The sequence below is a fragment of the Canis lupus genome, chromosome 9 (assembly GCF_011100685.1).
Source record: "Canis lupus familiaris isolate Mischka breed German Shepherd chromosome 9, alternate assembly UU_Cfam_GSD_1.0, whole genome shotgun sequence".
NCBI classification, from domain to species: domain Eukaryota; kingdom Metazoa; phylum Chordata; class Mammalia; order Carnivora; family Canidae; genus Canis; species Canis lupus.
The window spans coordinates 29,078,550-29,091,602 of record NC_049230.1 but is presented as its reverse complement, the minus strand read 5'-3'; positions in this window follow the sequence as shown (position 1 = coordinate 29,091,602).

The following is a 13,053-nucleotide window of genomic DNA, read 5'->3' as shown; positions in this document are numbered from 1 at the left end:
CATCATTTATAACCCGAGAGTGAGGTCAGGACAGCTCCATATCTGCAGCCTCAGCTCACCAATTTATGCAGCCAGAGCCAATGACTCAGGCAGTTAGAAATCTCCCAAGGAGCAGTAAACACACACACACACACACACACACACACACGCACGCACACACACACACACACAACAAGGAATAGAAGTAGATAGAGGTGTTCATATCATGGGAATCAGATCAATGAGGGTATAACCAACTGGAAAAATAAAAATCCAGGAAAACAATCAAGTCAGGCCATGATTTAATGTCTGAAGGACAAGAGAGGAAACAAAATAATCCATAAGGTTTTGGTGGCAGAGTTCTTAAAGTAGACTTTACTCCCTCACACTATTTAGATTCAATATGTTCATTTACATGGAATTCTTGCCCAACCAGGGGTTTGTACAAAATGAGTGCTTGAGAAAATTGTGTCAAATTAATAAAGGATAGTGATGTACCTTGAGGTTTCACTGGCTAGTTAGCTTCCGAGAGATGTCCAATACAGCATTGAATGAGAGAAGCCTCACCTTACCCCCAAGGGAAAGTATTTGATGGAAATTAATAGCTGTAAATAATAACGCTCTAATTTGCTAGCACAATATGCTTGAATGTGCTTAAGGCACAATTACTAATTAAGAAGGATTTGTTAAGGTAGAAAAGTGGGGACCAGGCTGTAGAAGTTTTAATTACAGCTAAGTATATATACACTCACTACCATTTTTAGGGAAGATTCTTCTTACCTTGACATATTCTATTGATGCTTGGTGTCTAGTTTCTTCATAAAGACTTAAATCAGGTGTCTGGGTGGCTCATTCTGTTAAGCATCTGCCTTTGGCTTAGGTCATGATCCCAGAGTCCTGAAATCGAGACCTGTGTTGGGCCCCTTGCTCTGCAGGGAGTCTGCTTCTCCCTCTGCCTCTGCCTACCACTCCTCCTGCTTGTGCTATCTCCCTGCCAAATAAATAAAGAAAATCTTTAACAAAACAACAACAGCAACAACAACAAACCCTTAAATCTCTTATTAAAAGAGTCTGCCAGAGGCTGAACAAAAGTGAAACGGACACATTTAAACTTATTCTGGTGAAATTTTTGAGTCTCAATTATGATGAAAAGAAAATCTTTAAAATTTCTAAAAAGTAAAGATAAAGCCTAAAACAAAAATCCTTTACCTACAATGAAATGATACTTAGACAGCCTTAGACTTTGTACCTGAGACACAGAATGGGGAAAATAGGAAAGCAGCATCTGCAAAGGTAGGAAGAGAAATGAGAGTGGTACCTAGCTATAATAGCATTCAATTGGAGAGGAAAATAAATGCATTTTTCAGACATGTAATGACTCATAAAATGAACATAAAAAAATGGACCATGCACTCCAAAGGAACAAAAAGTTCCAAAACGAGAAGGAAGTAATGTATAGAGACTAGTGATACTCAAATTCAAAAACATGGAAGGAAAAGGTGGAGTCAGTAAGTGAAAATGGATTAAGGGTTTTGTTTTGTTTAAGGGTCAGGCATAGCTAGAAAACCGTATTTGTTAATAGATACTTATTTAAAGGAAACCAATAGAATAATTATAAAAAACGTATAATTTCCAAGCCATGAAGTAGTAAAAAGGAATGAATTGAAAGGTCTTTAATCCAGCAAAACTCTGAAATAGGGAAAAGTAATAGTAAAAACATATGGTGATGGTTAGCATATTACTAAACCCAATAAATCTGCTCAGATTAAATTTCCCTATGAAATTTCCTCATGCTTTTAAAAATAATCTAATTGCATGCTATTTTCTCAAGCCACAGTACAACAAAAATGACACCAAAAAAGTTAAAAATAAAGAGATGGGCAAAATTGTAACAGGAAAATGCTAACAAAATAAAGCAATAGTGGAAATATTAATAAGAGATAATACAGGATTTATAGAAGAAAACAATAAATAGGATAAGGCAAACTATTTTATATCAGTTAGAGTTAATATTAACCAAGCAATTTACATGATAGTTTCATTTAGCCCTTATGAAAAATCCTATAAAGTTGCTACTATTATTATCTCATTTTGCAGACTCGTCTGTAATTGGAGAGTTGGAAAATTTTAAAATTCGTCCAAGATCACAAAACTGGTGAATGACAGAGGCAAAGCTCTGTGACTCCAAAGCTTATATAATTAACCACTGCATTATATTTTATTTAGAGAGAAAATTTGGAATTACCAAAGAATATTTTATCATGAGTTATTTCTCCTTTTGGAGGTGATTAGGTGGACAACAATCTGTCACTTGTATCTTGATCTAGGCACCAATAACATCCCAAAATGGAGGTTTTGTTCCTTTTGGAGGGCACTCATCTGCCATGTGTTGAGGGCCAGGTATAAGGGAAGGAGTGATTGCCTTTGACTTTAAATAGCAAATTAAAAACATTCTGGGGACACCTGCTTGGCTCAGTTGGTAGAGCAAGTGACTCTTGATCTTGGGGTTGTAGTTCAAGCCCCACATTGGGTAAGGAGCCTACTTAAAACAAAACAAAGCAAGTCAAAACATAAACCACCATGAAGGAGGGAAAGAAAAGAAAGAGGCAGACTGGTAAAATGAATATTTTATTCATTTAGTCCCTTTCACAATACTTTTTGCCAGTTTTTGAACAAGGGTCCTCCCATTTTAATTTTGTACAGGGCCCTACAAATTATGTAGCCAATCCTTTTAGATATATGATACTTATTACATATATAGTCAGATATATTATATACATTATTTATTGTATATAATGTTATATTTGTTACATATAATGTTATATATACATGTTATAATTATGTACATATGTGAATGTATATATGCATGTATGTGCATATATGTTATAATTTTAAAGATAAGAAATGGATGAGTACCAAAGATATTGCAATAATTCCTATGAGAAAAATGTGCATGTGGGCAAGAAAAGGAAATGGGAAGTGCAAGAAACAGGAAGTGATGAATTAAAAAGATGTTGGAGCTGAGATCAAATGACTTGGTGACTCACTCACTAGCAATGAGAAATGGGGGAGGAATCTAAGGACTCCCAGGTTTCCAACTTTGATAAGTCAGGATAAAAAATATTGGGTATGATGGGCTGGAGGTGCCTATGGATGGTATTGGATTCAACACCTAGAACTCAGTTGAGAGATTTGCATTAGTGAGGCAGATTTGGGATTTATCACCTTAGAAAAGGTAATTGGAATGGTAATAGGTGATCACTGAGATCTAGTTTAAAAGAAAAAAAATTGAATACCATAATATGTGTTATCATTATTTTTTAAAGATTTATTTATTTATTTATTTATTTATTTATTTATGATAGACATACAGAGAGAGAGAGAGAGGCAGAGACACAGGCAGAGGGAGAAGCAGGCTCCATGCAGGGAGCCCGATGCAGGACTCAATCCCGGGACTCCAGGATCGTGCCCTGGGCCAAAGGCAGGCACCAAACCACTGAGCCACCCAGGGATCCTGTGTTATCATTATTTTAACTAACACTTGTGGAGTTCTGTGTCAGCCACCATGCTAAGTGCATTTCTACGTTTAACGTACTTTGCCTTGTAACTCCATTTTGCTGGCCTCTGTTAATATTTTTACTATGATAATAGAACTTGGAGATTACTTATCTTGTTTGCTTTGTTGGGAGCACCTATATGAGGGACAGCTATATTGTTTGGTAGGTTGCTGAAAATAGCACTGCCTGAATCTTCATGCAGAAAGATGAAGGCTGTTAGTAAACCTTCCAACTCAAGCTGATACCTCTGAAGTGATGCATTCTCTGTGTCTGCTTGGACCTGATGAAAAGGCCCTGTCAGCTGAAGTCGATAGCTGGGAAAACAGCCAGGCCCATTTTACCCGTGTTCTTAAGTGAAATCCATATAGACGTGAAACCAAAAACAGTGATGAAAACACCACAGGGAAGTAATTAATATATGGTTTCTTTCTTTCTTTCTTTCTTTCTTCTCTCTTCTTCTTTCTTTCTTCTTCGTTATTCTTCTTTCTTCTCTGTCTTTCTTTTCTTTCTTTCCTCTCTATCTCTTTCTTTCTTTCTTTCTTTCTTTCTTTTCTTTCTTTCTTTCTTTCTTTCTTTCTTTCTTTCCCTTCCTTCTTTTTTTTTTTGTCTTCTTCACATGGCTACCTTATCTTTCTCCATTCCCCAAACTTGTCAGTTTCTCAAGGAAACATGCAGCAAACCAGGTTTGATTCTGAATCATAACAAAATATATTGTTTGTGAGTATAAGCTATTGATCTCTGTGTATAATAAAAAGGCCTCTGGTCTGAGGACATTTTGGAAGGTAGAATAGTAATCCAACACCACATCTTTCTGAATTTACAGGTATTGAATTAAGACTGCCAGGCAAAAGTACCACTATGGTGTGCAGTGTCATCCCAGCTACTAGTGTAATGCTTAAGCATCGTGAGTGCCTAGGTGACTTCCATTCCTTGCAGTGAGCCTTAATGGTGGGTTCTCTGTGAGCTCTATGTAGTAAAAACTCTGCATAACAAATACCTTCTCTGGTTCCTGTACAAAATATTCCCAATTATGTACAGTTTGCACGATAGGGAGGAGAAGAGATGTAAGGTCGGCTCTCTCTAACTGGAAGCAGAAGCCTTTAATCAGTATGTACTTCTCAGCTTGTGCTATCTCAAACAACCTAATTACTTCTATGGAAGAAAAAATCCATGCACATATTCAAATGGTCCACTGGAATCAAACAGCACATAAAAGAGACCATGAGATTAAAGGGCAAGAATGTGTAAAGTGAGTGAAGTAACATTTTGTTGCTTTTTTAGATTGAGTTCACATCTTTCACATTCACTTTGGAATTTACTGCTTAAGGATATGGGATTATCAGAAAAGCCTGACTGATCGATCAGGTTATTAATAAATTGTATCATATATTCAGCCACTTATCACTTACTCTGTTTTCTCTGCCCGCTGCCAGGGGTAGTTGCTCCGTTGAGGAGAATAAATAAGATGTTCTTCCCCTAATTTCCATGAAGCTTAGAGAAAGTACTTTGTGACTGATGATTCCCTCTTGGGGAAGTCCAGTCTACTACAACCAAACGGTTGTGAAGCCCTGGAGAATTTTATCTGAATGAATTTTATGGGAATTCTGAAATAAGCAAAACCACTGAAGATAATTGGTGAGTGAGAGCAGGCATTCAGAAGTAAGGCTTAGAAGCAGGTACTGGAAAGTAATTCCATTTTTTTTTCTAAAGCGAGGTCATGTTTTATGCTTGGAAATTGATTTTAAAGGTGTTTGTTGGATTATGAGAGAAAAGCCTGTAGTTACAACCTTTCACTCTGTTGGCTTTCAGATGAATGCCTGATAGCCATGGGGCAGGCACCCATATTTTTGCACTGTCTTTTGTGGTGTATGACTCTGCACTCCATATGGCAGCAATAGCAATTAAGGATAGCAGAATGGCTAACTATGTGCTATGCACTTAACTCTTTTTACTTTTCTCAACAACACTCTAAGGCAGATACTATTATCATCCCTACAAAGGATGTAATTTCCTTAAGGTAAGTTACATAGCTCCCAAAAGTTACATAGTTACATAGGTAAGTTACATACATAGCTGTTTGGTAAATATATGTGAGTTTCTGATATACTGGCAATTGAAAGTAAGAAAACTCTTGATAAACTAAATAAAAGATTATATAGTGGAAGGCTGATAACTAGGCTCTAGGGGTGGATGGAATGTTTCTAGGGAACCAAGCAGTAGAAACTATGGCAGCAGGCATCCAGTCAGGCTCGTTCTAAAAAGGAGAAGTTTCCAATTGTCATGCATCTGCCCTATAGCTGTACTTGGATGGGGCAAGGATAGACCTCCCACCAAACACTCTTGGAGTTGGAAACCATTATCTAGATTTACCATATTGCCAAAGGAGGTAAATACAAGAAGAAGGAGATATATTTATTAAAAGGAGAGCACGATGTTCTTGAGAAAGGGGGAATGAGCACCATGTGGCCACAATTGTCCATGCTTGATAACACAATGGGGCCGCCTTTAAGTCCCATGCACTTAAACATTCCCAGGGTATATATGAACAACCTGTGTCTAGCTCAGGGGTAAATGCTATTATATGTATACGCATATTTCTTAATACTTAAGAAATTAGTATTAAAACATTAGGAAGGTTTATTAGGGATAGAAATTTATTTTATTTTTATTATTATTATTATTATTTTAGAAATTTATTTTAAACTTAAGTTCTTTGACAACATTTACCTTTTTAAAGAGTATAACTGAATTTATACTCATTTTTTTCAAGGGCTGTTTATCATTTTGTCATAGACCTGAAAGAGTCCAAGTGTCTGCATTATCTTTCATCTTTCACACTTGCAAGATGAAAAAGTTTTAGAGATGTGTTTCTTAACAATGTGAATACAGTCAACACTACTGAACTATATACTTAAAAATGGTTCAGATAGCAAAATTTATGCTATTTGTTTTTTTACAACAATTGAAAAAAGTGAAATTAATCCAGATCTTTTCTTTAGGAAAAAGGCTATTTTTCATTATAAATGCATATGTCCTTCATGACTCAGTTAAGACATAAATCCAATCTGGAGTATTTCTGCTGTTGAATGATATACAGGTAATATACAGGTAAAGATGCTTTACAATTTCAGGTAGATGCATTATAATAATGCCAAAGTGATACACAACAGCATACTCTGTTACCCTCTATTTTTCATTTTTTTCCCTCAAAATCATATTAAGCATGATATACTAAACATGGCATACTCTAGAGGATTATGTCTTCCCTTCTAATGCTATCAAAGTTAATTTCCTGAACATCTTGACTTTAATTACCTCTTCAATGCCTGATGTAGAACTTTTTGCTAAAGTAGGAAATCGGGAAAATTAGATTGTTAAAATCTGCTTTTTTTTATTCATCTTTTTTTCTTACCTGAGCACAGAGGTGACTCAAGCATTCTGCAGGTTATAATTTGAAACACTGCCCAGAAGGATTGTTCTTCTACCCCAGACATATGCCTTTGAGAGTCTGGGCTGCCCCTGCCTCTCTCAATCATTGCTTTGCTCTACAATACTGTGCGTACATGGTACTTGTAACACTCCTCCGCCAGCCATTCATTCCCAATTTCCAGGCATATGTGATTCTTAGTAGCCACATTACACTTTCCAATTGTAATTCAAACAGGAACAGGCTGGATAGTTACTTGAGCATTCCAAATCAGTAGAGACTCCCAAATAGTGATGGATTTTAAGAAGCATCTTCTCAAATATAGAGAATTTGAATTTTATTAAGATTGAAACATGGGGAAAAGTGAAACCAATATTTGTTATCCTGTCCAATCAAAGCAGCAGTTCTTGTAAGAATATGAGACTTTTATATCCCAGCAAGAGACTGAAATAAGAGTAAGGCTATGAAATTAATCACAATGATATATTAATAAATGCCAAATTGTCATTAGAAAAAAGATATACTTCCTTCAGGAGAAGGCATGGTGCTTATTGGAACAAATAAAACAATACCTTGAATTTAAATATATTTCTTTCTTATAAAATAAAGTAGGCAGCGGAGCACGTCCTAGGCCAGAGGACTGCAAATTTACTAGATTCTGCTCATAATCCTTGCCATCCTCCCTCCAGGGGCTTTAACCTCACTAATGGGTATTAAAAGTTACGTTCAAGCTATAGACTGTCCTGTTGTTGCACACCTGAGGTGAGAGGAAAGAAAGGCTTTGAGTAACTATTTGCCCCTAGGTCTTTGCCAACTAGAAAAGACAACAAAGTTAGGGGACACACCCTAGGATCCAGACATCTATGTAATCAGGACATTTATTGAGCAAAATGTAATTGGCTTGTCAGAGCGGTGGACTTTTCTTTCTCCTCTGGAATACTGCCATTCTTACTTTTATTCCCACTGTATCTTTTATCTCTATACTTCATTTTATACTCTATTGTCATCATTTGACTATTTTTTATTTTTATTTCTTTTATACCTTGTGAAAGTATTCCATTCTTAATCTATCTTTTAAAAGTTTTTGCTAAATCTAGATCTGACTTTTCTCCTTCTTCATTGTTTTGCCATTTCACCCATTTGTTTTTGTCTTCTAATTCTTCTATAAAAATATATATTTAGCTCCCTTTTAAGGTAATAATTCATTTATTATGAAAATCACCTCAGAGTATTTTTTAGCACAAAATTTTTTTTCTCAATTTTTCTTCATTCTAATCTTCCAAACCATCTATTCTTTCTCTACTAATCTTTCTCTTGCCTTTCTGCTTTTAAATTTGTTTTTATTTTCCAACATGACCACACAATTGGTAGCCACGAGAATCTATGTCATTAATAGGATATTTTAAGAGCCCTCTTCTGCTCACATATAACTACCATGCTGGCTTCCCCTGATGGCTATGCTATCCATTCCAATATTGCTTCTTGAAAAACCACTGGGAGATAGAACTTGGAAGATAGTCTGGCTAACTCTGCTCAGGCTAAGACCTTTTTTCCTTCCATATTTGAAGTCTCAAGTTCAATGTCATGGAGTCTGAGAATTCTTTTTTTTTTTTCTTTAGTTGACATATAATATTTTACTAGCTTCAAATTGTACATGTAGTGATTTGACAATTCTATGCATTATGAAATGCTCACCATGATAAGTGTAATTAACACTGTCATCAGACAACACTATTACAATCTTATTGACTCTATTCCCTATGCTGTACTTTCCATCTCTGTGACTTATTTTTTATAACTGGAAGTTTGTACCTCTTTATCCCCTTTACCTATTTTACCCAAACTCCTCCTCCCATTCCCTCTGGCCACCACCAGTTTGTTCTCTGTATCTATGAGTCTGTTTTGCTTGACTTTACTAGTTACTCTCAATATGTACTACCATAACTCTCTGGTATTTTCACTGGTTTCACACTTACCACACAGAAACCATGTCAGGTTTGCTCACTTCACTTAGCACAGTCTTAGTTCACAATAGATGTTCAGTAATTGTTGAACAAAAAAAGTCGACATACCTGATTAATTGGGATGGTGTTGCTTTTCTTTGTAATAATTGTAAGTTTTTATTTAAGGAGCTCAGGATTTCTGACATTTGCCTCCATTAGTTCCTTGGACAAATTGAATAAAATCTTGTATCATGAGTCAGAAGAAGGGACCCTTCTGGTAAGAAGACACTTCTTCCTGGGAACTGGAAAATATACTCTATGCAGGTCCAAGGATGACATGACACATCAGATTAAGTTGCTTTTGTGAAAGGAGTTGCTGCAGCAGATGTTCTGCCTCATGAACAAACACACAACAGAGGTTGCATTCTTGAAATAAATGAAGGTTTAGAGATTATCACTGGAATGTCCTCTCAATTACCACCATCCTTCCACTAAATTGTAAATCAGTGAAGATTTCTCAACCACAAACTCCCCTTTCAGTGTCTTTCCTTCTACCCATAGTGTCTTCAAGGCAATCTAAGATTTTTTTTTCTGTCACACATCTCAAAATCCTTCCAGTTTTTGCCATTACCAATTCCAAAGACACATGCATATTTTCAGGTATTTGTTCCAGCAGCACCCCACCTCCCAGTATAAAAATCTATGTTGATTTCCTAGAGTACAACAAGTTAGTGGCTTAAAACAACTGAAATGCATTGTCTCACAGTTTTGCACCCCAGAAGTCAAAAATCAAGGTATTGGTAGGGCCATATTCTCTCAGAGGATCTAGGGAAAGGTCTGTTCCCTAGAACAGGTCAAGCTCCCCTCTGATTATCTTGTATCCAGATTTCAGCTTTTTACAAGCATACTGACTACATTAGACTAGGTCCCATCTTAATGACTTTATTTAACTTGACTATCTCTGAAAGCATTTTATTTCCAAATAGAGCAATATTCTTAGGTATTATGGATTAGAATTTAAACATATCTTTTTGTTTAAGTTTTTATTTTAATCACCTCATGCTCATCACAAGAGCACTCCTTCATTCCCATCATCAATTTCACCCATTCCCCCAACCTCGACCTCCCCTCTGGTAACCATCAGTTTGTTCTCTGTAGTGAAGAGTCTGTTTCTTAGTTGGTTTGTCTCTTTTTTCCTCTTTTGCTTGTTAGTTTTGTTTTGTTTCTCAAATTCCACTTATGAGTGAAATTGTATAGTGTTTGTCTTTCTCTGACTGACTTACTTCATTTAGCATTATATTCTCTAGTTCCATTCATGTCACTGCAAATGGCAAGATTTCATTCTTCCTTATGGCTGAAAAACATTCCATTATGTGTATATATTATATATATGTATATATTATATATTTTATATATTTATATATTTTATATATACTTTTATACATATTATGTATTAATATATATTTATATTTATATATATTTTATATATAAATATATATAAAACACATCTTCTTTATCCATTCATCAATCAATGGACACTCATTAGCCAAGATATAGAGTATCCATATCTTGACTAATGTAAATAATGCTGCTGTAAACATCAGGGTACATTATCTCTTTGAATTAATTTTTTTGAATTCTTTGGGTAAATACCTAGTCATGCCATTGCTGGATTACAGGGTAGTTCTATTTTTAATTTTTTGAGGATTCTCCATACTGTTTTCCAGAATGGCTGCACCAGTTTGTATTCCTACCAACAGTTCCTTTTTCTCTGCATGCTTGTCAACACATGTTGTTTCTTCTGTTCTTTATTTTAGTCATTCTGACATATATGAGGTAATAGCTCACTGCAGTTTTGATTTGCATTTCCCTGATGATCAGTGATATTGAGCATCTTTTCATCTGTCTGTTGTCCATCTGGATGTCTTTGGAGAAATGTCTGTTCATGTCTTCTGCTCATTTTTAAATTGGATTATTTGTTTTTTGGGTGTTGAGTTTTATAAGTTCTTTATATATATATATATATATATTGGATACTAACCCTTGATCAGATCTATCCCTTTATCTTCCCCTCTCATTTATAGGTTTCCTTTTAGTTTTGTTGATTGTTTCCTTTGCTGTGCAGACATATTTTATTTTTGATGAAGTTCTAATAATCTATTTTTGCTTTTGTTTCCCTTGCTACACCCATTGTCAGAGAAATTACTGCCTGTGCTTTTTTCTGGGATTTTTATGGTTTAAGCATATGAGTTTTTTTGAGGAACACAATGCAACCTAAAATATCAGCACTAGAGTTTATGAAAAAATGCATAGTTCTTTTAGCAAAGTGAATCCTACATGGTCAATTTGTAAATTTATAATTGATACACAATATCATATTATCATAATTCTGAATTTGCATCATGTAAATCAGGGGTCTGGGCCAATTATAGCCTACAAGCAAAATCTAGATTGATATCTATTTTTTAATTTAAATTCAATTTGCCAACCCAGTGCTCATCCCATCAAGTGCCCTCCTCAGTGCTCGTCACCTTGTTACCCCAACCCCCCCGCCCACCTCCCCTCCCGCAACCATTTATTTGTTTCCCAGAGTTAGGAGTCTCTCATGGTTTGTCTCCCTCTCTAATTTTTCGCACTCAGTTCCCTTCCTTTCCCTTATAATCCCTTTCACCATTTCTTATGTTCCATGTATGAGTGAAACCACATGATGATTGTCCTTCTCTGATTGACTTATTTCACTCAGCATAATACACTGCAGTTCCATCCTCATCGAAGCAAATGGTGGGTATTTGTCTTTTCTGATAGCTGAATAGTATTCCATTGTGTGTGTGTATATATATATATATCATCTTCTTTATCCATTCATCTATTGAAGGACATCGTGGCTCCATCCACAGTTTGGCTATTGTGGACATTGCTGCTATGAACATTAGGATGCAGGTGTCCCGGCATTTCACTCCATCAATATCTTTGGGGTAAATACCTAGTAATGCAATTTCTGGGTCAAAGGGTATCTCTATTTGTAACTTATTGAGGAATCTCCACAATGTTTTCCAGAGTGCTATACCAGTTTGCATTCCCACCAACAGTGCAAGAGGTTCCCCTTTCTCCACATCTTTTCCAACCTTTGTTGGAACCTTGTTCCAACCTTTGTTTCCTGTCTTGTTAATTTTAACCATTCTGACTGGTATAAGGTGGTGTCTCATTGTGGTTTTGATTTGTATTTCCCTGATGGCAAGTGATGTGAAGCATTTTTTCACATGCTTCTTCGCCATGTGTTTGTCTTCTTTGGAGAAATGCTTGTTCATGTCTCTACCCATTTCATGACTGGATTGTTTGTTCTTTGGGTGTTGAGTTTAATAAGTTATTTATAGATTTGGATACTAGTCCTTTATCGGATATGTAATAATTTTTGCTTTTTTCCCCCTTGCTTTCATAGCTGTATCTTGCAAGAGTTTGCTGTGTCCAAATTCAAAAAGGTTATTGCCTGTGTTCTTCTTTAGGATTTTGATGGATTCTTGTCTCACATTTAGATCTTTCAACTGTTTTGAGTTTATCTTTGTGTATGGTGGAAGAGAATGGCCCAGTTTCATTCTTCTGCATGTGGCTGTCCAGTTATCCCAACACCATTTGTTGAAGAGACTATCTTTTTTTTCCATTCTTTCCTGCTTTGTCAAATATTAGTTGACTGTTGAGTTGAGGGCCCATTTCCGGGTTCTCTGTTGTGTTCCACTGATCTATGTGTCTGTTTTTGTGCCAGTACCATACTGTCTTAATGATCACAGCTTTGTAATACAACTTGAAATCAGGGATTGTAGATTGGTATATATTTTTATAAATAAAGTTATATTGGAACACAGATCGATTATTTGTTCACATTTTGTCTGTGGCTACTTTCACACTGTGATGGCAGAGTTCAGAACCTGTAAAGCATAAAATTGCTGTCCCTGTAAAGAAGAAGTTTGCGGACCTCTGATTCAAATAATAATAACTCTCTTACTGAGTGTTGACCATGCACAAGCTCTGTATTCTGTGTTTTGCTTACTGTATATCATTTATTGCTTATTCCATCTGTAGTAAATGAGGAAACTGAGTACAAAACAGTTAATATTTTTGCCCAAGATCAAATAGCTACTAAGGTGTGGGC